At 37.7% G+C, this 27,885-nt stretch overlaps 1 long non-coding RNA gene across 2 annotated transcripts; it reads right to left on the bottom strand.

Annotated features, from left to right (window-relative positions):
* Positions 1–11,416: 11,416 nt before the first annotated feature.
* LOC26528649 lies at positions 11,417–27,842 on the bottom strand. Of its 2 annotated transcripts, XR_004363731.2 has the most exons (3): positions 27,825–27,842; positions 11,639–11,726; positions 11,417–11,573 (listed from the first exon to the last, which is right to left on the bottom strand). It is a non-coding gene; the product is annotated as an uncharacterized LOC26528649 (long non-coding RNA). The 2 variants fall into 2 exon arrangements; XR_001449514.3 differs by lacking the exon at positions 27,825–27,842 and having other exon boundaries at positions 11,639–12,643.
* Between the last annotated feature and the right edge of the window lie 43 nt (positions 27,843–27,885).

Below are 27,885 nucleotides of genomic sequence, written 5' to 3' on the forward strand. Positions count from 1 at the left end.
ATATCCTGAACTCCTCCCCTGCTCCCTGTTTCAAAGCTAAAACCAAACTTTGCTACGTCCATCTATGTTTTTGTGCTCAACTACAACTATCCATATTTTTTTCAGGCAAATGACAGTCATATGAGCTGGCTGATGCGTGCTGCATGTAAGAGTCTGTTGACTTGACACTTTTTTCATCTATGGAATCTGAATGTCTTAGATTAAGCACTATGGATTTGCAACGAGTTACGTGCACGTTACCACGTCTGTCTGGATATATTGATTAGTGCCGTTAAAATATCGCTATTTAATCTGTCAGTAGACAGATTAGCTATAAGGAACACCTGGAGTGGATGACTATATATTTTGATATGATAAAAATCAGTTCTGTCCATTTTTAATTCTATTGAATCAATTTCCCTTGCATAAATTTAAACACAATATGAAAGTTATTTAAGTCAATGTCTCTTCGATTCGTGGAAGTTGACCCCATTTTTGTGGGTTTCATAAAATAATGTACATGTCCATTTGAAATGCTTATTTAAATGCCAGCGAGTATGTGGATAATGCACATTTATTAGAGCGTCGTTAATGAAGTGCATTTGTATTTATATTACCGCATTGTCATGTCAGATTTATTTTCATATGCAATTAGCGTTTTATATTCATTTCAGGACGTGCCATTGCTCATTTCCCATTTCTCATGCGTCGGCGTTCTGCATTAAATAGGTTTTTGATGTCAAACCAAGGTTAATTAATTAAAATGCTTGTCCTGCCCTGGCTGCAACTATTTAGATAATTACGGCAACACGACAAATGGCTATCGCTTTAATATTGCGCTCCAACAGATTTATTAAGAGTGCTGTTGTATGTGTACTGAGCTCTTCATCATGTTATAAGCATAAATATCTGAACAGTCGAATGGTTCTTTCTAAATTTACACCTGGCTCAGCCTGGCCTATGCAGTTATAGTGTCTAGTTTATTTAGATCAAAGTTTTGAATGTGGAGGTGAATATTGTTAGACTGGTTTATAGATTGCATATTTTTTTTGTATTTCAGGCTCCTGAAAAATGTACCATATCTAGGGGAAATCAAATCTAACTGCCCTTTTGAAATATGAGTTTCAGATAAATAGTTGAATTAAACTTTAGCTAGTAAGGAATGATAATACTTCTTCAATTTGATAGGCTTGCATACATATACTTTGATACTTTGCTTTGATGGTCTAAATTAGATCAGACAAATTATCTGAACAATAACCTAATCAAGTTTTCAGTAATAAGCGCAGAAGTAATACGATTTGGGTTTGATCTTAGTCAAGATATGACTGACGAGACCTACTTACAACAGGCAATTGTCATCTTCCACAAAAACAAAGCAATTACCCATAAACTTTTATTTTCCTTAGCCTTTATATATTTTATGTGGGAACCTACAAAAAAGGAAAAGAAAAGCCACAGAGCAACATATACATACATATGTGTGTATGAACGTGTGTAAACACGAGTGCGAGCATGTGACTTGTTCCACAGTATTATCAAAAACATTTCCACAAACTTATGACAGCAGGCGGGGCGGGGTAGACGTGTGAGGCAAGGCTACGGAAATATGCTTGTTTTGGCTGCTGGCAATTTTGAATGTATGCCAAATGTTGTTGTTGTTTTTATAGTTGTTACTACTGTTGCTGTTGCTGTTGCTATTGCTATTGCTGTAATTGTTACACCAAACAGTGAAATGTGCAATGATAACGCCGCAGTGTCTGTGCTTGCTCCACATTTTCGGCAATTGTACACACATGCATAGCAAAATATGCACAAGTATTGGCGCTGGGGCAACGCGTATCTGGACTGGGCCACAATCAGCTGGCATTGGGCCATTTTTGTGGCTGTTGTTGTCGGAGTCTTTAAGCTGCCTAGATAGTCTTTAATTAACTGGAAAAAGATCTAGGTCTGCCCAATCTTTTAAAGTCTTATGGAAATACAGGAGCGGTCATGGCTTGGTATTATCAGTATTATTTTGCACAATTAATTACTATATGCGGTAAGCCAATTTTGTATGCAATTTCGAAATTTTCAGAAAATAATATAAGTAAAAATATATCAAATATATTGTAATATAAACAATTAATATAAACAAATAAATTAAATTATAAATAAATACATTATACTAAAACTTACCGTATTCTATATACGCTTAAAAGACAATGCCAACTTATCGATTACTATCGCTAAATGGGATGACTTATTATTATAGCCACGATTCTGCCTGTTCCCTTGGTGTTACCATGTTTTTAGGGTTTCAGGGTATAACTATGTAATGATTACTAAATTATTATTAACCAAAATCAACATAAGTGCATTTAGTAAACTATATTTTTTCTTAAGAAAAAACTGGAAATCCTTCAATTTTAAAATTTGAATCATCAAATCAATTAGAGCTGAATATTTGGATATTAAAAAAAAAACAAGTAAGAAGGCTCCAGTCGAGATTGCTCGACTAGGAGATACCCTGAACCCGCCAAGCTGATATTCTAATCATTCTGGACTTCTTTTATGCACACATACATATACATTCCTTATAAGCATGCGCTCTGCTAACTGCACAGTAAGCAGCGGCTGCGCTTGGGCTGCGCTGCTGTGTGAGCAATATTACATCAATTTATTAGTTAATTAATTTCTTTTGTAAACGGACTATCCTAATGAAACTTTCAGAGCATGATCATATAGTTAAAATGTGTGTACATTCCAAAGCACAAGTCTCTAGTACTTTACAACTTCAGGGCGAAGGGGCATGGTATCCAAAATCTGTAAATTACAATATTTTTGTATCCATTAACTTTGTATACAACGCAAATTTGAAGTCTCCAGGTCTAAAAGTGTTCAAATTAGGCTGAGAAAACAATGTCGATTTTTCGATTATTCTCGATAAAAAAGTTATCGGATGAGTTATCGAAAAAATAAGATAAACTTGTACTGCCAATGGTATACACGAGTATGCATGTTAAATTTCAGCATTCTAGTACTCATAACTTCTGAGATCCTTTTGCTCATACGGACGGAAAGACGGACAGGGCTATATCGACTCAGCTCGTCGTGCTGACCAAGAATATATATACTTTATGGGGTCTGCCTGTTACATACTTTTCACAAAACCATTATAAACTGATTTCCCATTTTCAATGGGTTCAGAGCATAAAAAATAATAATAATAATAATTAAATACTCATTAAATACAAGCTGGAAAACATTTGGGCTAATTGCAATATTCACAGTTGTGTGAAATGAATGTATTTCTAAATTATTATCACAGCATTTATTTAATAAAGCTCAAATGATTACTATAAAACTTTTGTTTTGGGCAATTCAAAAAGTATTTGTTGTCTAGAACAAAATATGCAATGCATTGCAATGCTTAACTGATTTGAGGTGTTGCAAACGAGGAAAAACTGTTGCACACATCGGGACGCAGGCCGATGTTGTTTTCCCTAGTTGATTTGCGGCGCTTATTGCATAATTACAATTGAAAACAACTTTTATTGCGTGCATCCAACTTTAACAACACACATAGATACACACATATATATACCCACACACACACGCGCTTATGCATATTTATATCACAGACCTATAATTGGCGCAACGTTTTTTTTCTGCATAAGAATCGGCAACACCTGCATAAAGTCTGATTTAACAGTTTGTACACGAACACGAAACCCATTTGCAAGTTTTGCCATAGGGGGCGTGGCAATGCTTTTTCAGCGCGAAAAGAGCAGAAGCCAAAGTTTCGCATTCGCAGTTTATGGGCATTTTACGTGGCGCAAAAAAGGGGTCCTGAGCTCTGTTTGCACCCAATTTTAAATGCATTTTTCTGGTACTGCGCTAATTTCGTTAATATTTGCAATATGTCGGCGGCTGTAGGTGTGTAGCCTGAGCGAGTAAGAGAGAAGGAGAGAAAGTTGCTTTTGATTTTTATGCCCTGGGATCCATTTGAAATGCAAAATCAGGCTATAATGGTTTCTCGAAGGGCTCAGGGGATCGCGTAGTTGAACAGTCCCGACTAGAGCGGTCTGTTCTGACAAGGGCAGTCTTTCGTGCTCGAACAGGATAGGTTTACATCCAATTTGCAGACTTTTCACAGATCTTGACCTGACATGTTTTGATATGTTGCCTACCCCACCGTACTGACAGACAACAGGAAGAATATTTATTTTTAATTAATGGGTATAGTATATGCTATATTGCGCTTACAAATAGCCGGCATGTTTATTAGTTTACTTTCTAAAGGATATATATGTCTTGTCTTGTCTTGTGTGTTTTCTATTAGACAAAATTTGAGATAAATCAAGTATTTTATATCAACGCCAGTTGGGACCAACGGAATAGGCAGCTATGTATTCTAGAGTTTATTAAATAAACGAAGTTAGTTAACTGCGCATATATAAATCACAATAAATATTACATAATATGCTGTAGTTCGAAATGCAGATTCTCAATAGTCGCAAATTAATTACATCCATTAAATTTGTAAAACTATAAACTGATGAGGTTTAATTTGGATGATTAAATTATTTATTCAAATACGTTTATGTACTCACAATAATAGAACAGATGAATCAAAATAATGCTTGAAAATTACTCTTGCAAATGGTTTGTCATTCATAAATCATTAAACAACAAAAAATTAAACTTGTTTCTGTTTAGTTACTTGTATTTACCATTATATGAAAGGATTTGGCTCTGGCCACTACTCGTTCTTTATAAATAATTAAGTCCACAATTTCGAGCAATTGCACATTAATTGCAATTTACAGAAATGAATGCATATTACACTGTTCGACGACAAGTGTAACTATTATTCAACTGAGATAATAACAAGTAAGAAAGTTCTAATGGAAAGTTCTGCACTTCTTTTATGCACACATTCAAGAGCACATGCACATATACATAGGCATGCAGCCACGCTGCCCTAGAGGCGCTGCAGTGGGATAGTATGAGAACGTATTTATTCAATAAATTCGCTTGCAATGGGACTATGTATTGGCACAAGTGTCTAGTACTTGAACTAATTTTACCAAAAGGGGGCGTGGTATCTAAAATCTGTAAATTTCAAAAATCAAAGTCTGTGTATACTTCAAATGCATCTAAACAGTAAATCAGAAGCCTCTAGGCCTAGAAATACGCAATTTCGACTTAAATTATTGTCGATAAAGTAGGAATGAAATGAGTTATAGAAAAAATATGATAAACTTGCTTGGCGTATTGTAAAACTTGAAGTCTCTAGCTGTTATATCTACTGATTTTGCTATAAGTTTTGGTAGTCAAACTTAGTCTGATTCGTTTATTAATTTATTATTTATTCTCTAGCTAGTAAAGTAAATGTTGTTATTCAAAATGCGTGAGTTTTATTAAATAAATATTTTTAAAAAGATTTTATAAAGCTCAATATTCATGTATTTTACTATCTTTATTTTCTTTCAGTGCCGAGCATATTCTTTAAAATTAGACAAACGTTTTAGTCAAACGTGTCTCAAATTTATTGAAGGTTAATAATTATTTCAATCGTTATTATTGACCCTGCTGGTGCTTGCTACGGCTACGCCCAGCCTTGGCCAGAAGATAATAAGTTTATAGAGAAGGACAGATGGACAGGTGTGTCGTGCTCTACACAGGTTGGCCTAAGCAAGAATGTTTGTCTATTCATTGAAATGGATTCGCATACTTAATGATTACTTATTGATGCCTATAGGACGACGTCACAAGGACTTGCCTGAGCTCCTGACAGCCGAAAGAGGTATTTCGTACATGTTTTCGTATGTGTGTGTGTGCCGTAATTATATCTGTGGCCAAAAGTTAATGCATTGCACTTTGTGAGATTGATTGGCTTGAGAATGCCATTAACCTATGTACGTATGCATTCTTAAGCCAAATTTATTTCAAGTACCCTGTTGTGGGGTAAATGGCAAGATAGTTATCGATGTCAGTTGAAATTTGAAATAGAAAATCGAATTTCATTTTTATGAAATTTGGTTTAATGGACGAATGTAAATTGAGACAATTTCTGAAAAGCAGAGGAACGCGTTGCAATGATAAGGCTTTCAATTTCCCGCAATATAAAAAAATATTTGATATCTGAAAGTTTCTTCAACAGATAGGTGGTATGAATGCATATAAATATAGATTTTTAATTTAACATTTGTCTCATAATTGCTATCATAACAAGTAAGAAGGCTCCAGTCGAGACTGCTCGACTGGGAGATACCCTGAACCCTCCAAGCTGATATTCTAATCATTCTGCACTTCTTCTATGCACACATACATACACATGCACTTATAAGCACGCGCTCTGCTAACTGCGCAGTAAGCAGCGGCTACGCTTGGGCTGCGCTGCAATGTGGGCAATATTATGAGAATTTATTAGTTGAATAATTTCTCTTGTAGTAAGAGTATCTTTATGAAACTTTCAGAATGTGTTCATATAGTTAAAATGTGTGTACATTCCAAAGCACAAGTCTCTAGTACTTGAAATGCGTTTTTTACAAATTGGGGGCGAAGGGGGCGTGGTATCCAAAATCTGTAAATTACAAAATCTTTGTATCCATTAACTCTATATACAACGCAAATTTGAAGTCTCCTGGTTGAAAAGTGTTCAAATTAGGCTGAAAAAACAATGTCGATTTTTCGATTATTCTCGATAAAAAAGTTATCGGATGAGTTATCGAAAAAATAAAGCAAACTCGTACTGCCTATGATATACACGAGTATGCATGCCAAATTTCAGCTCTCTAGCTCTTATAACTTCTGAGATCCTTTTGCTCATACGGACGGACGGACGGACGGACGGACAGACGGACAGGGCTATATCGACTCAGCTCGTCGTCCTGATCAAGAATATATATACTTTATGGGGTCTGCGATGATTCCTTCTGCCTGTTACATACTTTTCACAAAACCATTATACCCTGATTTCCCATTTTCAATGGGTTCAGGGTATAAAAATATAAAAAGTGACAAAAAATCAAAACTAAAAGGATCTTAATAATAATCAGCATTTGAAAAAGACGGTCGGGTAGACGGATTAGTTAGGGGCACGTTCCACAGATATCGCACAATTTATATAATCAATTACAATACATACAGAATATTGTAATAAAATAAAAATATCTCAAAGTCAATGGCAACACTAAATGGATGTTGATTCCCTTTGCATTAAAGTAAATAATTAAAGACAAGAGATCGTCGGTATGAATATGAAATTCATGAATATTGAATCGTACCTGAGCATTAATTGCTCAAATTCAACAAACACTCACTGTAAGCAATTGGAATATTAGCTGCGGCAATGTGATACTGCTGCACGTGCCCTCCATTCAACAGCCGCTCCATTCAACCGCTTAGTCGCTTTGTGTCTTCTGTTTGCCTGGGAGTGTTGGAGAAGCAGCTGCGACAATATCGTTGTCATTAGTATTAGTGTCAATCGGGCACACCTGCTAACCTGTCGATAAGGCGGCCAGCTTAATCTGGCAAGGCTGCATTGTTCCGCCCACAATTGGGCATGTCCTTTGTGCTGATAAGGCTATGCATTTCAACTCAATTGAATGCATTTGTCATAATTGGCGGCAGAGTGCTTGTTTGAGTAACCCGACTGTGGCTCTCACTCTCTCTCGGTCTCGTCTCTCTTCCCTCTGCAGCAGCTGTGTGTGCATTGATTATTTCAGCAGGTGCAAGATATACTCAAGTTTCATACACATACACACACACAAACACACACACACTGAAATGTATATATATATATATATATATCCTAATCGCAGCCGTTGCCATTTGGTTACATTCCAGAGCTTGCATTAAAGTTACATTTGCTAAAGCGAAACCCCTGCTGCCCCGTCTCACACTGAACTATTCTCGATCTATGACTGGGATATTGCTGCTTTTGTCACGTTCCTGACTTGTTCTTCAATTTGGCACCATTCGGCTGTCGTCATTAGGTCCTTGCCGCGTGAGCCTCGCGTGACTGACAGTGTTGTGCGTCCGAAGGGTCGCAGCCGCTGTGTTTGTCATCGGCAGACCACATTTTAATATGCGCATAAATTGGCTGACATTGATGGATCCTAATATAGTTGCTTCCCTCCTAACGTCATCAGCATCAGCATCAGCATCAGCATCAGCAGCAGGAGTAGCAGCAGAAGCAGCAGGAGCAGCAGCAGCAGCACTGGCATTAAGATTGATCCAAGTCATAGACTACAGTCGCCTTCCATGCCCATCCCTTGCTATTGCTGCATCTGTAATGTGCAATGAATTCATAAGCAAGTCATGAATTTCGAGCATGTGAGCTGGTTGTGCGTATATATCTATATATATATATATAACAGATACATGTATAACAGATATGCTACTTCAAATTGAATATATACATATACATATTCTAGGAGCATATATGGATATATTAAAATATTTATATGTATGGATATATTAAAATATGATGTAGAAATAATGAGAGAGAGAAAGTGAGAATTCGCTTGATGAGAGATAGAGAGATAGATCGATAGAGAGAGGGAGAGAGAGAGAGAGTGCGAGAAAGAGGGGGGGAAAGTAAGAGAGAGAGGAACAGATAAAAGAAGAAAAAATTTATTGATAGCTAGAAAGAAAGTTCGATAGAGCGAGCGAGAGAGAGAGAGAGTGGAAATACATCACATCCAACACATGCATGGCAAGGGTAATGGAGAAAAAATACATATGAAAGTATCGTACGTATGTAGGGAAAGAAAAACTTTAAAATTAAATCAAGAGCACATTTATTATACATCCTAATTATTGTAACCTTTTTTGAACGCATATCTCTTTTGCTTTTCTTTTCCGTCGATACGGTCTGGCATAATATTATTAATCAGCCAACTTATATAACAGTTTCTATTTGCCTGCAGCACAGTTTCTTTTTGATAGACAAAAGATTTCCATAAGTTAATTGTCTTTTCTCCCATTCCCATTCCACACTTTGAAAGCTAGGTGAATATATATGTTCGCTCTTAAGTAAATGTAAATCACACAGCATATTGATTACGTTTAATGCCAAGGCAAATTATGATTGACGCACATGTTAGAGAATGTGGAGAATTCATGGCCATTTCGGAAGAAGTACCACCTTAAATCGTAATAAGTATCAGAGCTGTTGAGCAAATAAGGATTTACATGCGCCTAGGAGCATAAATCGGGTAAACATTGGCAGGCAGTTATTAGGTATAAGAGCCTCACAGCTGGTGCATGGTACTTAATTTTTTACAATGCGGTACACTTAATGTTAGCAGCTATCTTTTATGGCATACTTGTACAGGAGGATGGATAGGGGGACTGTTGGCCTAAGCGGCTTAGACTCCTAGCTAGCATGCCGAAAAACTTTGGCTGGGACACGTTTAAAGAGAGCGCGATCCATTGTTGTGTGGGCCTTGAGTTTAGGACGGGGCGGTGTGGGTCGGTGCGGTAGGGGAGGGGAAGGTGTGTAGGTATCCACAGATAACGTCGAGGCGTGACATTTCGAGCGTGAATTGTAAACTTTTGATTGGATTGTGCTCTATGGGTGCGTCACATGCGGCGCATACGCAACGTGTGTTAAATTATTAGAAAAACAGCTGCCTGTGGGCCTTGCCACAACTCATTAAAAAGTTTTCTTTTTAAAAATGCTTTGATTTGCTTTCTGCCGCCGGCTGCTGCCGCCTCTGCTGCTACTCCTGCTCATGAGTTACAGCAGATTTCTTTTTCCTTGTGCTTTAATTAAACAATCGCCACTGCGAGCTCATCTAAAAATAAGTCATAGTTGGGAATCGCGCTCTGCTGTCAGCTGCACCAAACGCGAAATCAATCAACATCAACGCGAAAAACTCTTTGCGGCCATCCCTCCCCGTGAAGAGTCATTTTCATTACCGCCCGCCCCATGGCCACATCATGTTGTGGCTGCGCGCAGAGTATTCCATTGCCTTGTGTCTCTATTACCCTTACACTGGGTACTCTGCCAGCAGTGACAGGCTTTCGCTAGTGGATGAAATCTATGGAAATCGGAGGAGGATTAAAGTAATCGCTTAAGTTTAATGATGGAGAAAGTATAGAATACACTAGCGACTTGGGAAGAAATAAATTTCTTTTACTTGTTACGAATTTCGCCAAGTCTTTATGTGTGCTCTTTGTCATTGTTTTTGCTGTTTTGAAATTAGTTTAGTATATTTTGCCTTAGACTCAAAGTGAACAAGTTCTATGCTGGCTTATCAAAAATCGATTTGGCCAATACTATGTATATGTATGTGTATGTTCATGCAGTAGAAAACGAATCAAGTGCTCCCACAAATTTATGCATGCAGATGAATGAAAAATGCAACAAAATCGCGTTCTACCCTTTGTGGACATTATATTTCATTTAACCAACGGATGCCATACTAATTGTGTGACAGGAAGTTTAATTTCGTATCTGTGTGAAAATTCGTTCGTATCGCTTTTTATGTACAAATGCAATAGCAAACACATGAAACTGAATGCTTCAAAGCCATGTAGCAGTAAAAATAATTTTCTAATTTCCACATGCGATGCCAAGTGGAAAAATCACATCCACGCAATTTCAGCAGCATCGAAATACTGGAACAGGACACCAATCAAATGGAATATGCAAGGAAAAGAGTTGGCGGAAAATGAAAATCATCAGCAACAAAATAAAAAACCAAGAGCAAATACAAATACATATGATAATGCACATGCTAATAGACACAAAGAGTCACCAGAAGGGAGGGGGTAGGGGAGGGGGGGAATGTACTAAATAAATGCCATCAGTTATTTTTTGGCGCGCGAAAGTATGCTAAAAAAGTTACAAACAAGTGGACACACACACACACGGATGGAATGCATACTGTGTATATGTGTGAGAGTTGCTGCAGAGCTTTCATTGTGCATGCCCTGGAATGTTTTAACTTTATGGGATACCTAACTGCAACACCATTTGAAGTCGCAGAATTTAAAAAACTTTGACTTATTAAAGCCTGAACCCATTGAAAATCAGGGTATAATAGTTTTGTGCAAATGTATGTAACATGCGGAACAAGGCGTGGCAGATCTCACACAGTATGCTTGATGAGGGTGACGATTTAAGCCTGACCGTCTATCTGGCTGTCTGTCCGAATATACGAGTGAGTCGATCTCAGAAACTTTAAAAGGTAGAGACTGTAATTTGATTTTGTTGGTCCCTGTATCGAATTGTTTTCAAAATATTTATGACTATCTTAGTTTTAATATAAATTCTCATAAAAAATCGGTGCCCATGCGTTGTTGCTTATTGTGTCTTTTTTTTTTTTTTTTTTTTTTTTTTTTTTTTTTGACAAGGGCAGTCTTACGCGCCCGAACAGGCCAGATTTAAACCAAATTTGTAGACTTTAATGCCCCAACAATTAATTGGACCAGCTCATTATGAATGAATATTTGAATCAACTTTATATTTCAAGAAGCAGCTTTAGCTTAGGTAGGGATACAGTTGCTGGAACTTCAGGTGGCGGAGTTGGAGTAGCTCCATCTTGAGCAAAGCAGTTGGACGCCAAGACAGCGAGCACAGCAGTGAACAGTATCTGTGAGTAGAAGAAACAAAATAAGGTTGTTACTTGTCAGAAATAACACAAATTGGCATTCTTACCACTTTCATGTTGATTGTAGCTTCCGTTCAAAAACGATGATAGAATTCGGGGTTTGGCTTTCCCTTTTATACATATTTGAAAGCATAACTGCAACGAATAAATCATATAAGCGTATAACTGGTATATCGAATTCACGAAATAAATTTGCTTGACATCCTCTCCGACACGCCCTAATCGAATTATAATAGTAAATTGTACTGAAACTAAATCATGTGGAACATCGCATTAATTTGACTGCCAAGCATTATTCCCATATGACATGCGTCTCTAATATTGTAAAATACTTAGATATGCTAAATGTCACTGTAGCAGTGAAGTCAATTTTCTTTTAACTAGAACAATAACTCCCATTTCTTTATTATCGATAATAATAATCGATAATTTGACTACGAAGCGATAGAACATTTTTTTAACCTGGAAATTTCAAATGACATGTGCGATTGCAAAGATTTTATATATAACATGTTTTTTAATAATATACTTATATGTGTATCTTATGAAATATTTGCAGATTGGTGTCTTAAATTATATGAAATTAATTAACTATTTTCGTTAAGGTTATGTGAGAGCGGCGCAGAATATAGAGAGTCGATATCCAGCTCAATAGGTTTTCTGGGTCTAGGTCATGGGGGCTAGATCCGACTCTCTCGAGGTATTTTTTTTGCCATCCCTTGCACTCTGTCGGCAAAGCTTCGACTAATGTTTCTTAGATCCAAACCTGGTGGGTGCTTGTCGTGAGCAGATTTCAATTTTTCAAATGAAGAAGAATGTATTAGTGCTAGGAGTTTTGAAGCAGTTTATAGTTACAGCTTGTGGCTTTATTATATTTGACACTACATAAGTAAATGAGTTTTTTTTTTTAAATTTATGTTTTTAAATATATCGAAATTTGGTTCAGGGCAGTCTCTAGTCCAGTTTTCCTACTTGTTTATATTCGATTTATGAGTCAATTTCAGAAGCCTGTCTGACTGCAGTCACGTGCTCGTGATCATAATAAAATGGAACTTGACAACAGCTATAAAAAGCAGCCGACACAGCGGGCCAGCAGGAAGGATGTGACGCAGGCGTTGCCAACGCGTTGGCAGTAACAATTCTAGTGAATCGATGACCCTAAAATTCGTGTTGCAGCAGCAGCAACAACAACATCAAAAGCAACTGCAACTGCAACAGCAACAGCAGCAATTGGCATTAGCATCAATGCGCGCAAACAACAAATTGCTGAAATCGCTGGCACCTCCGCTGGGCAGGATGTGTCCACTGGAGTGGTATGTGTGTGTGTGTGTGTGCACAGAAGCATTATTCCGCCGGAAGTTTAAGAGTGTGTGTGTGTGTGTTTGCGTGTGAGCTGGGTGGGACGTTCAGCACAATGGCAAATTAAGTGGACATGCAACTGTAAAGTCTGCAATGTATATGCTCTTGAACCGACTTAAAGCTAATTTGCATGCCTGCCTCTTTAAAGGACTACAGCCAAAAGGCCGAGGCCCAGATGTCTGCAAAAAATGTTATTTTTCGGCTGCATTGCCGAAACAGTGCCACGTTGCAACAATATTGACAGAGACAATGCCATAATGCATGCACTGAGCAAATCATGGGAGTGTGTGCATGTGTGTCAGTCTGTGTGTGTGAGTAGCTCTGTGTGGGTGTGGGTGAATCCAAACAATTGCAACAACAGGCATAACATGCGGAAAAGTGTCACTGTTTTCTTGGCAACAGGCGGCAGCAAATACGTACACACACGCACACTGACACACACATGCATACATGCATCCTCGACTAGTTGCATAAACACTTATAAAGCCATTTCAGCACAGTCATCTAAAAGCACTACCATTCTTCCTACCCTCACATGCAAACGTACACACACACACACACACGCACACTCGCTTGCTCATGCGTTATGGTCGCTAATGTATCTGTTTTGTGTGTTCTAGCAAGGACGAGGCGTTACGAATGTATCCCAAGCGTTGCAGCGTTTACGATTGAATTGCTGGGCCTTTTAACCAGTCGGAGTTTAGTACTGCATGTTTTTTAACCCACTTTTCGAATGAGCAAAAAATAACAAGGACATACGAAGCATTTAGAAATTCCTGAATGCTGAATACACTTGTACAAGAGATCAATAAGCAGTAGGATCAGTTGTCAGGTCTGATATATGGTCAGAGTTTAGCTGTTTAAAATTTAAAATTGTATAATTTACATACGCATGCTCTTATACTATTTATATTTGGGTATTAAAGAATGATAAGGCGTTCCAATAAGAGTATCGCTCTCTGGGGCGTTGACTATGTGCATGTGCATGTACATATATGTATATGTATGCATGTGTATGTATAAGCTATTTAAATTTGTAAGACGAAAATAAAATGACGATCACTAGGCGCATTTATGCAAGAGAGAGCGAGATGAGTAGCGAGCGCTTGTTCGAGTAATATGCATACAGCATTTTGATGTGTGCGAGGGAGAGAATCAGCTTATACACTTGTTTGTCTTTACTTATGGAATCCTATTGCTTATTTAATGCACTTGCCATGCGTAAGCATATTTATATGAATGTGCAGCATGTCCAGAATACACTGCAAGCAAAGTGTATCCTCGCCATGTACTATTTTTTATCCGGCTTTTGCGTCATTCACAAATTGGCTGCTGGCAGCACTGGCAGCATTGATAATCTTCGGCATTCAGGCAAAAATAATTGGCGCAGCGTTGAATGGCTCTCTGCCAGTGCTTCGACCATTTACAGACACCTGTTGGCCAATTGTTGCGGCAATTAAGTAGGTGAATGGCTGTCCTCAATTGCCTGTCATAAAAGTGAAAAGCTATAGAACGCTTGCTCACTACCCTAAGCGGCTCAACTAAGGCAACAATCTGATCAAAGGTATGTGACAGAGAGAGAGAGAGAGAGAGAGAGAGAGAGAGAGAGAGAGAGAGAGAGAGAGAGAGAGAGAGAGAGAGAGAGAGAGAGAAAAAGAGAGAGAGAGAGAGATAGGGAGAAAGTGAGAGACAAAATGAGAATATATTGTGAATGTCAATGCAACTGGCATATTGCGATTGTTTCGCTTGTCGTTGTCGAGCGCAGGGATACATGAAATATTTCGCATAACTCTGTTGGCTGCTGTGTTATCATTTAATTAAGTTTTCTTTAATTAAGTCGACATGTGAGAAACCGCAGTGGCAGCCGAAGCGGAGCTCCTGTCAGCGGGTTGTTGGACGGACAAAAGTACGCCGCATGTTGCTGCAACATACAGAATCGGAAGAACAGTTAGATTACATGCCTCGAGATTGTCTCTGTGTACGTGTGTGTAAGTGTTTGTAGCATATGTATATGCTTAATTATTGAGTGCGTGCCTGCAAAACAAATGCATACAACACTTGTAAGCACACACACACGCCAGTATATATGTATGTCCTATGTGATGGTGTCATCCGTCTTAAGAATTTTCGCGCATGTTCCTGCAACAACACTTGCCAACACTTGTGCGAAATATTTGCAAATCATTTGCTGCATTTTCACATTTTCGAGAAAAACATGCTCTCAAGTGTCAGCGCCAAAGTGTGATTAACGCTTTTTACTGAGCACTAAAGTCTGAAGGGTTTGCGATTTAGTTAGATATGTCCCCATGCATTTTCAAGGCTTACTGAGTTAAGCACTCAAGCTCCATCTGACACATCTAAATGTTTTTCTCTTTAACTCAGTTCAGTTCTTCCTCACTTCAGTACGTCTGCAGTCTCGTTTGACTTCCTTTTTGACTTTACTATTTCGGTCATTGCTTTTGGTTGTGATTGACTGCGAACCTTTTCATGGCTGTTGCAGCTAGAAACTCGAACCAATATTGAAATATTTACTTATAAGTAGATCTCTTGATATTTTTATAATTCAGATTTTTCCAATACTCTATAATTGTGATCAATCGACAAATACTATATATAATATTTCAGGGATGATTTTGACTACTAGAGGCATGAATTTGGCATATACACTCATGTTGACAATCTTCGTTATTGACTAATGGGGCGTGGCATATTCAAAATACCCTGTAAATTACTCATTTTTGAATCGTAACTCCCAAAATTGGATAGACTAGCTAGACTAGCGCGTTAGTTCGCAACTCTATTGGTGTGCCACATAATATACACATATGTATATATATTTATATTATATATATTTTACACACCATATTTAACACCATTTTTACCGAATCAAATCCGTTTAGATCTTGTAACCTTTTGAAGCAAGGGCTGTAACAGAACAGCTTAAGAGTTACTATATCTCAATAATGAGTATTATATCGTAGGAAATTGATTTTTAATCATAATTAATAAATGGCTTAAATTGCCTGTGTGCCACAATTGGCCACAATTGGTACCCAGCTCCCTTTACTCTTCCTCTCGCTCTCATTCATTTCATTTTATTGTCTCTATTAGCTCTGCGCTAGTGACCCACAATGCAGCTATATGTGACACAATTGTTGCTGCATTCGTGGTCAATGATTGCACGGCTCTGTTTGAGTGTGTGAGTGAGTGTGAGTCAGTGTGAGTGTGCGTGAGTGAGAGTGCCTGTTTTCGTTGTTCATGTTGATGACTCCCAAGGTGACGGTTGCATTTTCGTTGGCTCGTTCGTTCGCTTGCCCATGTGTTGACAGTTCACGCACACAATGCCCATTTACATATTGAACTTTTGTGCACAGACACACACATGCACATGCATATGCATATGCATACGCCGGGTATACTGTCGCGTCATGTGGCTGCTGCATAATAATTGCAACATTTGCCGCTGTCGCACGGTCTCTCAGCTGTGCCGAGTTGCTGCAGGTAGCGGAGGCAGCAACAATGCAAATGCAACTGCAACGGGCCAAACATGTCCCTGAAGCATTGTCCTCCACTCAAACTTCCGACTCCCTCTCTCTTGCTCTCTCTTTCTCAATTATCAAGACGGCTCGCAGCCGGATGCTGAAAACTGGCCCAGTTTGCGACTTTAAAGTAGATCGATGGCTACTTGCTGCGGTACGGGATTACATAGAGTCCAGGATCTGCAGGAGAGAATTGCGACTGGCTTGGCTTTGGGAGCATTTATTTCTTTGCAATTTTTAATTACGCGCCGCGCGTGTTACAGCAAAATGTTGCCCCGATTTGAATGCGGCAGCTGCTCGTTGCCTGATTGCATGCAGCGCGCTAATTATGAAAATCCAGGCACTTTGTGTAATTAAACATAAGTTCGCGGTTGCCGGGACGGATGTGGCATTTAAAATAATTTGCTGCTAGTTAGCTCTGCTGCTATCTGCGGCAGCTTTAAAGAACTTTTGGCCCAAACGCAACTATTCCAAAAGCATTTCGAACACAAAAAAGAAGGAATTGAGTTGCAAAACACAAACGAATTACAAAACATGCCGCAACATAAAATATTTATGATATTGCGGCTGGCGTTGGGTTTGCGGCAACTTGGCTAGCCAAAAAGTTGAAACAAAAACAATTCAAAGTGCTCGAGTACGGGCAGTGAACGACTGGCAATTGCCTTGCAGTTGTCTTGATTTTCTCTATTTATATGTTATAGGTTACCCTATCTAAAATATTTTATTGCTTACATAATCAGTTTGCTCGACTACCTGTAAAAAAGGAAAAAGACTGAAGATCTTTAGAGAGGCCATCTACTATATGTATATACATATATAGAAATCATGGCTATGAATGGATTAAAGGTAGCACACTGCTCTAGAGCTGATATCTGGCAGTGATGTTCAGATCTAGGTTGTTAAAATAATTGTTAAGGTGAGATTTCATCAACATGAACTACTCTTCCTGTACATGGCGATGCTATGCTATTAATAGCATTATCATTATTATCTCTCACTTTCTCGTTCGCTCTTCCTCTCACTCTCTCGCTCTTTCTTTCAGGGCTTGATAGGAGAAATCATCAGTGGATCGATGGATTTTACAGCTCTAGTTTCCACATGCATCAAACTTGAGCCGCAAATGGTGGCAATTCATAAAATCTTAAGCCAATCGTTTTGAAATTATAATCCAATATAAGACGATGACAGTCTTCGTTTGGCATGCATTCACAGGGTATATAAAAGGCTGAGAGCAACTACAAAGGGCGACCATAAACTATTCTCGCGCAAATGTAGCATTTGATAAAAGCTTGCCACAAATGCTGTTAAATGTTATGTTTAATGCTGTGGCCCACGCCCCAGAGGCGAGCAATCGTTCGTTATTTATATATGTATATTTTTTTTTTTGGGTCGAGCATTGTGTTTCTGCATCAATGTATTAGTCATCCCTTTAGGTGGACTCTCAAGTTGTGTCACCTGCGGCTAGCCAAAGCCGCTTTCACACTTGATGCCATGAACTTTACCAGTTGCGCAAGCGAGTGTGTGAGTGTGTGTGTCTGTGTTAGTATGCATGTGTGTGTCACTATGTGAGCTGGGATGTGTTGCCAAGTTGGCTTTTTGTGGTCAACACTCTGCTCAGATTTCTTTGCAACTTGCCACTAGACGAAGAATATTGCAAAATGTGTGCTATGCAGCATGCCAGATATTTGCACAATTTTATTAACTATTTGTTGTTGTGAGCCCTATGTGTGTGTGTCTGTGTGTTTGTGGCTAACAAACGTTTATATGACATGAGTTGGATTAAAATTTTGCTTTCGCCTGAAATGAGTCAACTAACATAGCCCCTTAACAACTTTTAAACTGTCTATTTAAACATGCAGCCGAAATATAAATATGAACAATTTGAACAAAATGTTGAACATTTATGTTTACACTAGGTAACTTAATACCCTACCATTTGCCACAACCAAAACTTTGTAAGGAGAAACAAAGTGCATGCCCCTTCCCAGGCTAGACAGACAGCCCGACAGACAGCTAACCAGCTGGACCCAAAGCTTTAAGCTGGCGATGCAAACAGGTGCAAGCACATATAAATATGTATATGCATATATATAAAACCTATTTCCTCGTGTATGTAAGTAAATCCATATGTATCAGCATGTACATGTGAGTGTGCGTGGTCGTGCGGCTTGCTAAGTTTTCGCATGTACAGTGGTAAATGCTAAATAGCAGAGGCAAGAGCCTTAATTCACTTCACATTGAAGCAAAACTCATTTGAAGCGCATAGCAACATATACAAGCATATAACATATATGTCTGTTTGTTTATAATACATACGGTTTGTGCACATGTTTCATTTCTATACATGAGAGAGCTACTTGAGCTAGTACTATGGAATATTTATGGACATGTGTTTAGATATTTAAGATTTAGATATTTATTTAAATGGGGCTGTTAACGTAATATATGGCTTATACTTTACTGAAGTATGTTATTACGTAACAGAAGTTAGAATCTCTCATTGTAATACATTTATGACGACCTCGAACTGCGTACTTAACATTTTATAATTAAAATGTTAGAACTAAAAACTGTTTTTTGTTATTGTCATTTTAGAATTTAAGAGTCGAAAGTTACTTTTTCGAAAAACGATAAGCAATGGAATCGTTTGATAAAATATTTATGTTATAATACTTGTATTGAAATATTTTTGAAATATGTTATTCCATAATATATCTTCGGAAACTGTCATTGCAATATGTGCAATATATATTAACTACATCTTGCTGGTAAGTTAACAGGAGCATATAGATGTATGACAGTAATCTTATTTGTTAACATTCAACATTTTGTAGAAAATTGCAATTTTAAAGCCCTAAAGAGTCAAGGGATAAACAAAATGGAGCAAACAGTTCGCTCATTTGACACTGCATATTGCCTTTTTTTAGGAATCTCTCATTACAAGATATCTATAAAGTAAACTACAACTAGCTGTCAATCTTACATTTCCTTAGCATCGATCGTTTCAGAGTTAAAGGATAATGTTAAAATACATATATTTTCGATAAATGTCTATATACAATTATTAAATTTGTTAATAACTGTCTTCAGCAAAGGTTAACTAATACTTAAAATGCTAAAGTTAAATTCCTTTAATGTAAGATTCTGAACTGACTAACCTATGTTGACTTATGTAATATGTTTTAAACAAAATTTTTCAAATTGAAAAAAAAAAAAAACACCTACAAAGGTGCTTTATGGTGTTAAACTATAGTGTACAATTTTGACGTAAAATTTGCAGCTTTGGCCCACTGTAGAAAAGTGTGTTGGTCAACTTTGAGACAACTGTGCCGTGCCGAAGTCCATTTTGAGTAAACAAGTTTTTCACCTTTTGCACTTTGGCATTAATATTAGCAAAGTGCGTTGGGCTACAGGCAGGAAAGCAGCTTTTGTTTGAAAAACCTCAAACTAGAAGCCAAAAAGAGAGAAACAAAAATAGTGAGTAAAAAACTGAGAAAATAAACAATGAAATGTTGCAGGAGTTAAGCAGAAGTTTTGGTATTTACCCACACACACTCGCACACGCACACACACACATACACACACGTACACATATGCAGACAAATGTGTGGCAGAAGCAACAGCTAAGACCAAATATTAGTATCAACAAACAGTTCTGTGCCACACCAACTGGCAAGCGTGCGAGAGCAGCTTAAAGCCAAGGCAAGCCAAGCCAAGCCAAGCCAAACCAAACTAAACTAAACCAAACCGACTCCAAGCAGCAACCGCAACAACACAACTGACAGCTGACAGTTGAAACAAAGCCGAGCAACCAGACAAGCAACAAGATGCGACGCGATGCAACGCGATGCAATGCGACACAATAAAACATTTTTGTGGCGCGGATTTTCATTTACCCTAAGACTAAGTTTAATCATACTTGTGCAACATTTGTAACGCTTAGAATGAGAACTTAAGTATTTTTCAAAAGAACCATTTATTCTTTTGTGAATGTATATGTAGATATCTGAAATTGAATTATTTATTGGAATAAACCGCCTTATCGATATTCATGATAGTGCGACAGACAATGCTGTATAAATTAGTGTGAGCATTATATTTGTGAGCACTGAAATCGATCAGGACTCTGATGGGATCTCCACCCTAGGAAACTGTTGGAAAACCATAACTATATTAAATGATATATATTATTATTTAAATACTTTATATTTAGACAATACAAAATTTATGCTTCATGATTTTTGTAAAATGTTTTCCGCATATTTCTATAACTTTGTATTTAAGCTATTTATAAAATTTAGTTAAGCCGATACTAAAGTAACTTAAGTAACTATGCATGAATAGAGCTCTAACTGTAGGAAATCTTTATATAAATAGGCTTTGAAAATTTCAGAGCAGTAAATTTATTTAGGTCATACATAAATATAAAATATTTATAGATGTAATAATAATGTTTATAAATATACATATTATATATGTTTATAAAATGGCATATTTCCTATCGAATATTGATTTAAGGTCGAAATGGCAAAAAATAGATATGTATTATACTTTCTAAGTACAGATTTAAGTACGATGATATTTATTATATTAATAATCATTAATTAAAGGCAGAAACAGATTTATATTTTCTATAACTTTGCACATTATAAATATAACGGACTTTACTTAGTCTTTAGTAAATTATAGTAAAGTATTTTTACAGTTTGTATTTATTAATTTTTTTGTTTTTTTTTTTTTGCATCCAAGTCATTTTCTATTACAAAATTTAAACACCATCAGTTCGGAAACTCTCTGCAGTTCTTTTTAATAATATCTCAGACTTTCAAATATCTTCGACTTGCTAGTGAACAGTTTATCAATTGAGTTCTCTGCCTAAGAAGTATATTTTGAAATCATTCGGACTGTCTGCAAGGGCATTCAAATTGCAATTTACCCAGCATAAGAGATCTCTTATATTGTTCCATCCCCTTCTGCCTTGTGACACCCTGAAGAATGGGGGCGCACAGCGCGACAAGTGGCAACAATTGCAAATGTCTGGCATTGTTTTTGGCTTGGGCGTTGCCGACTTTGATTTTTTGCTCAATGGCTGGCAGCTGCGCCCGCATAAGTTCCATAAAATAATGCATTTCAATTTCTTGCATCTACCCTAAGTGGCACATGCGACAACATCGTGTGGCAGCCAACAAAGTAGCGCTAATCAGGCTGCAGAGCTATGCAATCAGTGGCTGATTCAATGGCAGCATGTCCAGCTAAGCGTGTGCTACATGCCTGGTAATTAAATACAATGTGTGGGTGAGTGTCTGTCATACACACACACACACTGACACATACATCTGGTTAGTCGAGCAACACCTGTCTGCGCCGTCATCTTTCTTAATACTGCAAATGTGATGTTGGCTTTAATGCTCGTTACTTTGGCCGTGTGATAAAATGCATGCAATTACGCATCATGTTTTCATTGCTATTTGTGTTGCAATATTTAATTTACCTCATCAAGCACACACACATGCACAGACAGGCACACACGCACAGACATGTGTGTGTTCGCTCGTTAAATGTGTGAAGCAAACGCTTGTAAACCATCTATAAAGCAGCACAAAATTAAAGCTTAACTGTCACAGTCGTAGCATTTGCGAGTGTGTGGGTGTGCGAGTGTGAGTAGTGTAAAATTATTTGTTTTTAATGCTGATGGTGTGTGTGTGAGTGTGTGTCCTTGTTGCTAATGTGCTGCGCTGCATTGTGCTGGGTGTCATGCGGCGTATACGCAACATTGGATTACTCATACGCCGCGTACGCGCGCATATCTTGCGGGAAGCGGGAGGCGGGAAGCGGGAATACGGAATTATGACAGCTCAATTTGTCATAACACAGAGTGAAGCAGCAGTAGCAGCGGCGTGGCAGTCGCAAAGGTCCATCAATCAATCAATCTTTATCAAGTCATTGCCACTTGCCAACTGAGAGGAATTCATCCACTTGCCAGCTAAGCGCGTTAATAAAATCCCAAAAACCAGCATCCCGCCAAGGCAGTCATTACTTATTTTAACGCAGCCTTACGCAAGAACAATAAACGGTTTTAATGCCAACGTGTCAATGATGCGCGCTTTACGAACCTGTCATTTGTCAGTTACCTGTGCCCAGCACCGTTTGCCGCATAAAATCCATATTAGAATTTAATCGCGTATTAAGCTGGTGAGCTAAACAGAGTTCGTTGTTAAATTTTGTTGCGCTTGGCTTTGTTTTCCGTATCAATAAAGTTTGACGAGCCCTGCGACTGCTAACCCGACTGCTAAGGCAAACTATAGACGCCTCCAGGCACGCCCCTTCGGTCATAGCCAAGCTTATTTCAGCACCTCATCGAAGTCAAGCTGATAAATTGATTTCAAACATTGTTTGTATAATCGCGTCGCGCAGCTCAATGACAGTGGCCACAATTCAAACGATCCATGAAAGAATGAATTATTCAAATTTAATATAATTGTCAACAATGCATTCAATACCGCGAGTATAATGATGATGGGCAAAATTAAATTCTTTTAGATAACGAAGAAGATAAAAAATTTAGTTAAAAATGCCATGTCATATTGACCAAAGTGCAATGATAGAATTCTAAAGACAATGTCGGGACTCAGAAAAGACAGGAAATCTTCAAATGCAATTTTATTGCTAATGCTATAGATTATTTTCTATATACAGTGCTTATCATAATTATAGCCCACTTTTAATCCACTTAAACGAATCGGCTGAAAATTGTTCCCAAATGGCATATTTCCTCAAAATCTTCAAAAATGAGTAGTTTAATATTTCAATTATGAATGGCAAAAAACTTATTCACTTAAAATTAACGATTTATTAACGATTTCTGAAAAAGAAGTAAAAAACAAAGAAAAACAGCACCATTTGCTGTATCAAAACTGTAGCCCATATTCATATTTTGGTAAAGAAAATCCGAATTCGTTGCGGATTGATGGAAAAACTAATGTCAATACTTAGTCCGGCCTCCATTTACCTTAGTTAACTTAAAAATTCTCTTCCTCATTAAAACCACTAAATTTAATAAAAGGTCCTTTTCGAAACTTTGTCATTAATTTAGAATTTGCGTTTTAAGATATCCAACTGTCTCCAATTGGCGATTTTTGGCATACACACGTCTTGTTAGATTACCCCAGACATTTTCTATCGAGTTGAGATCTGAAAAACATTCTGGCCAGTCAAGGACATCAACATAACATTCCTCTATACACCCCTTTGTACGTCTGCTCACATGGATTCTGGCATTATCCTGTTGGAAAACCATTGGCTTCTCACGTAATTCCCTTGAATATGGAATGAGACTGCTATCCAGAATCTGAATATACTCTTCACTGTTAATTCGGCTCGATACAAACTTATATTCCAAGGTACCGAATGAACAAAATGTACCCCAAATCATAACGGAGCCACCTCCAAAGTCTGTCCTTGAAAAAAACATAGGATCCTTTCCCAAATCATGTTAATAAGAATCAAGACCATCAGGACCATCCAGGTTAAACTTCTTCCCATCAGAAAATATGACCTGTTAGGGTAAACATTTTGAAATATACTGTAAGCCAAAAGACGATGATTCGAACGGGCGTATGTCAGATAGGTCGCAGTATGTCTTTCGGCAAAATCAAGTCGAACAACCTTGTGGCGACTTAGCAACATGGATACTTTGGTCAGTTTAGACCTATTTATGATTCCTGAGCTCTTAAGTACTCGCCAAACAGTCATCGCTGACATATTCTTCGGGGCTATCCAAAAAAATTTGAGTAACACTTTGACTTTTTTTCAAAATTCGTAAAATACTCGACATAGAGTCTCCTGACTCGAAAAGTGAGAAAATACGGCCCTTTTCATAATAAGATAATTGTTTTCCAAGCGGCATCTCTTAAAAACCATCTAAATTTACTTAATTACAATGTCTGTAAAACCAAAAGTCTGTTCCGCACTTAATAAACTCAAATTTGCGACAGTGGGTTATAATTATGATACACAAAAATGCAAGCAAAAATGCTAGTACATAGCAAAAGTTAACGGTTCTTTCTTAGTTTTCCATAAATTGAACAAAAATTTTGATAAAATCTACTGAATTTATTTTTGAAAAACCTTAAAAATGTTGTTACAACGGGCTCAAAGCTTAAGTTGCAGGGTGGGCTATAATTATGATAAGCACTGTAGATTACTAACGGCATTCAACTAATGAATGAACAATTTACATCGATATGTAGTTTTTCTTTGCAATTTTATCAGCATTATCTATCACTTATTTTCATCAGTGATGATATAGTGTTCTGTTGTCAAAATAATTTTTAGCATCAGTGTAAAAGTTTTGGAGTCTGTCAATTAAATATTTCTCCTTATAGGTAGGTGTAGATGTAGTATGTGTAGGTATAGGAATGGGTATAGATATTGCATTGTAACAATTCACTATATTTTATGAGAATTTTGATTTCAGTATTTCACGTTCCCCTGGCGAAAGGAAATCCAATGATTATATATGTCGTATCAGTGCGATATTAGACAGTTGTTGAGGTTGCAATTCGATTTCATGATGCAGTAGTCTTGAGAAAGACTGGCAATTCGTGTTAATCGATTGATTTAGTATTGCAGTGGCATTTGAGTGATGTATTGCCATTAGCATATATTTCTTTTCTTTTGGTTTTGGATACATTATAATAAAATTCATTGGATGAGTGTTATATATGAATATCTTTATAAGTTGGACAAATTTAAGATATAAACAGGTATTTTTAACAAAAAATGATTAATTAAAAAATATTGGCTACACACGTATAATTTGATTAAATGTAAATATTCATATATATCTACTAACTTTTTGTACTACATTCGTATAGATGACATCACTTTCATACTTTGAGACACTGTTCGTCACTTTTAAGTTCGCTCACTGTGCGTTGCTCGGCTCCCGATGGCATTTTGTTTATTGGCATTGCACTTTGGAAAAGTAAGCAGGAGGAGCAAGGCGGACATCGTTAGCCGTGTTGCTTTTCAATCTCACCTTGTTTACCTGGGCTGCGCTGGGCTTTACAGCGCCGAGCAGCTCGCAGTGTCATTGAATGTCATTTAAATGGGCCTTTCGGCTCTTATTGGCGCCTGTTTGGTTGCAGGCCGGCATAGTTCTGATTAATGTTCCGACCACAGGGCTGTTGGGAGTGTTTCCCGCGGTGCGATCCACACTACTTAATTTATTTGTATTTCATTTCAAAAAAAAAAAAAAAAAAAAACATGTCGATTGCTAAAGCAACAAGTGCTTAAAGACTTAAAGCTGTGCGAAATGAACCACGATGGGACAACCCATGTCAACTAGTTGGTCCCAAAGTTCGTTGGCATTGGCCTTTGTGAAAAGTTCTCTGCGTTTTTAGCACTTATGAAATCATTTCAAAAATCTGTTGCCATACTACGTGACGTTGAATGGCCATAATTGCCGAGCAGAAGCAGCAGCAGTAGGAAAAGCAGCAGCCTTCACTCTGTTCCCTTATGATGTGCTGATGGTGTCCTTCAGGCTGGTGTTGATGTTTCTACCAAGGCAGCATGCTGTGCTACTTAAGCTCGTCGTCCATGTGAACTCATAAGTTTGCCCCATGGGCTGTTATACATTCATTAACTGCTCCGCCCTGCCATATACTATACATAGGTAGTAAATCAGTCCATTCTATTGGGTACTACGTACAAGTTGGGGGACAATTAAATGGCATTTCCTGTTGCAATGCCCCATCGAATGAAGTCAAGTCCTTCGCCACTATTTAGAGCCTCGGGCAAGGTCACTTTGAAAAGTTGGTTGGAAACGAAAACCCATTGTGTGGCATTCAGTGTGATGAGTGATGAAATGGGTATTGTAATGCAATACACATTTGGTGAATACAAGAGATGCGAACGTTTGTGATATTGAGTTAAAGAAATATCGTTATTCCAAATAATAAACATTGGCATTAATTTATTTTTAATTTTTCCATTTTTATATTTTTGCTTTATAGGGTATTTGTCAGGAGTCTACCCAAGTATTTGCAGTCTGGCAACAAATTAAAGGCATATCCGCAAGCGTATCCTGTCAACAATTTTCTAGTTGTTTCTTTTCATTAGAACAATCGAGCTTTAGATTTAACGACGCACACAAACTTTTCCTTTTCGAAAAGTCCGTTTTTCCTTTCACTGCCTGGCGGTGCATTCCAGCTGACTCTTAATGGTTTTGCCACTGAATGAGGCTCATCATGTCATAATGCCACACTTGTATCTACAGGCGGAGGCAAATATGCGACTGCTCCAACCGCAGTCGCTTGCTCGTCAGACATGATTGCCAGCTGCTACGCTGGACTGCTGGTTAGCTGGCCAGTTGGTCAGCTAAGTCATGTAATTGTCTGCCACACGCACACACACACACATGCACAGCTACATATGTGCTAGTTGTTGATGAGACCCATGCCGGAAGTTGGTAGAGCACTTCATTGAGATAACGACAAGCCACTGCAGCAGATGTCTGCTGTGGCTTCAGCTCCAACTCCAGCTCCAGCTCCAACTCCAGCTCCAGCTTCAGCTTCGGCTGCTGCAGTTGCAGTCGCAGTTGCTATTATAGCTCTTTCTGCCAATGCCATTGCCAATGCCAACATTTGCTGCACATTCCCATACACTGCAGATAGAACCTTACTTGAGCCCCAACTACAATAGTCGGCTAGTCAATCTTTTCGGAAACAATTAGGGAACATTGATTGTTGTCGGTTGTCCATCCCTTCGGACCGGCACTGCACTAGACTGCATAGATGCCTGGAACGAGGCCCTTTGCCAGTGCTGGCAAAAATGATTGCAGCTACTTCCAGTCCAAATTGAGTCAATGGATATAGATTAGTGTAGATTTGCATAAATATGTGCAGTGATTAGTTTAAAAGCTGATTGAGAGTTAAATTTAGAACTATTCAATTTAAAGGTGCATTCTTATATAGTTTGTGTAATTATCTAATGATATTTCAACACCCCCTACTTTTAATGATGATCCAATTTCTAGGGTATTTTTAACTCAGTGATCAACAGATACTTTTTTGTGGTCAATTGATATTGATATTCTAAAATCAAAAGCGAACAACTCATTTTCAAGTTTGATAATTTTTAATTAATAATTTTTCCATTCAATATAATTGGAGTAAATTAATAATATTAAATATTTTTGAATACGTCTATTTTGTGGCTTAACTGTTTTAACTCACTAATGATTCCAAGTCATAAGAATCAAGTTTACAGACAGAAGTTTGTTATTTGATAGCTCAATTGTTGTTTACATGAATTGAAATTTGTAGTATCTTACCTGTTTCCAGCTAGCTTGGCAGAAAGCCTAAATGAAATGGTTAAGAAGCAGCAGAACTGAC

This window comes from Drosophila mojavensis, unplaced genomic scaffold (genome assembly GCF_018153725.1).
Source record: "Drosophila mojavensis isolate 15081-1352.22 unplaced genomic scaffold, ASM1815372v1 contig_19, whole genome shotgun sequence".
Lineage (NCBI taxonomy): Eukaryota > Metazoa > Arthropoda > Insecta > Diptera > Drosophilidae > Drosophila > Drosophila mojavensis.